The following is a 2252-nucleotide window of genomic DNA, read 5'->3' as shown; positions in this document are numbered from 1 at the left end:
TACCCATAAATATACTGATTTAAGAAAAAAACATATTTGCTCTCCTTTAATTTATTGTACTATAATTGTGATGGTGCCAGTATCAGAATTCAACTACCTAGTGCTTCTACTAATAATACGTTCAAGAGTTTTTGATGGATTGCCCGAAACACGTCATCAACCTAAAAACAACATCGTCGTCCAATCGTAGAACAACGTGTATACGTACTACTAGTACCTGCTTTACTTCAGCTTTAATCATTTTCATACTAATCCTTGACCGTTTAAGTAATGTGGTAAATTATGAACCATTTGGTGCCGCGTTATGCAATCAAGGTAACGCAAATCATCAACAAAATAACCTTATTAAATTCAAGGATTTCAAGATTAAGGGTTTCATTGAGGCGTTGTTTTAAATATTCCAAAATCTAAAATCTTAGATGCTTGGTGATTGTAAGTTTTAACCATACAATATCGTTTATTTACTGCAGTTTTTTTAATATTGGCAAACGTTCTGTTTGGTTATTTAAGTATCTCTCCTAGAAATTTACTTGAATTATCACAAGCGCTCGATCCTTGGTTTGCGTATCATTTATTCTTCTCGATGAACATTATTTATCTTTTCTTTCTGAATAAAAAAAAAATTATTTATCAAAAATATATTTAACCTTTTATTGCTAATACGATAGCACATTGTTAAAACACAGCTACACGTAGCCAAAAAGCATACATCCATCTTAGTTAAAGTTAATGTACGCTTGTTGTTACACAATTTGAGAAATACTGGTTCAGTTTGTTTTAACTTTTTTAGCTGATCGAGAAAAAATATATTCCAGTATCAAATATTTGCGAAATGAAGAGCGATTTGCATTATGTGTTTGTAATTTGGATTTTAGCGCGAATGTTGACTAAACCAGTAACCGACTAGCAATTATAAATAGTCCAAACTCTTATATTCTGATTATTTTACCGGATGGTTTCTTTCTCACTAATACAACATTACACACCAATCTTAGTCCTCCACATACAATTTCAACAAATATGAGTGCCAGTTTTGCATAATTCAAACGTCAATATGTTTGTTCAGACACCGAACAAACGATGAAGTTATCATCGTGTGACCTTATCCGATACCGACTAATGATGTTTGACCACTATGTGGAATTACCGTTCGTTAATGATGTGAGCTGAATTCAACATCTGTTCTACCTACTCCGTTATTACGGCTTACTTTTACGCAACGTTAAGTTACGTTACGATACACAACGAGCTATTAGATAGATAGCACCTGGATGGGGTAGTTTTCACACACCTTTTCTCGTTTTCGATGTGCTTAATAAATCACTGGTCAGTTTGTTAGCGTTCGGCTTGTTGATCCAGCGGTCATAAGGAGACTATTATTAAGGCGTCATTTTCCAGACACAAAACTATCAATCTCGCAGACGTCTATTTCAGCAGGTGGCCGTCAACGCAACAGTCCAGCACAGACATGTCAAACATATGTCCTACGAAGCGCTTGCAGCCTGCGAAAACATTCAGTGCAGCGAATAACGTTGGCAGTTACTTAAATGCACCAGACATTGAATATAAGTTGTATTACATCAGAATTATTTCCTTTTTAATAAATTCTTTTTTTTTAAATATGGTAATTATAGAACTAACTAACAAGAAGAGATTTTCATTAAATCATATTGGTTGTTCAAACGAATAGTGGAATAACTACCAGAGGCCTCGTTGGTTAGTTTTCTGCTAAGATGGAATGTGTGGCAAGTATTTTAGTAGTTGTTGTTATGAGGGGATATCACGAACTGGTTTGAAGAAGCTTGTCTATTTTTTATAATTGTTTTGCTCTACATAACCAAATACTTGTCACAAAGACATTTTTTGTTAAGATTACGAAAATTAGTGTTCGACATCACTGCTAACGGGGAAGTTTTTCCGTCGTTATAACAAGAATAAATGGAAAGCGCTGATAATACTAGTAATTCGTTATCATCAGCTGTTACTGTTCACATGCTGCTGCTGAATCCAATGTACTGTCTCACAAGTGTTTATTTCATATGATGAATACCTTTCAAATTTGGGTGTACACCACATAAAATATGTTGAAACACTTCACAGAAACAAATATAATTATCATGGATGGCATTACCAAAAATTATTAGTTCAATTAGCTGCTTCTAAACCAATGTATAATGTCTCAATAAAATTCGTCCAGTGCATTCCGTTTCATACCCGCGACTCATCTCTCTCTATCTCTATGTCAAGTGGAA

This window comes from Anopheles arabiensis, chromosome 2, assembly GCF_016920715.1.
Source record: "Anopheles arabiensis isolate DONGOLA chromosome 2, AaraD3, whole genome shotgun sequence".
Taxonomy (NCBI): domain Eukaryota; kingdom Metazoa; phylum Arthropoda; class Insecta; order Diptera; family Culicidae; genus Anopheles; species Anopheles arabiensis.
Note: the sequence above shows the minus strand (reverse complement) of the source record.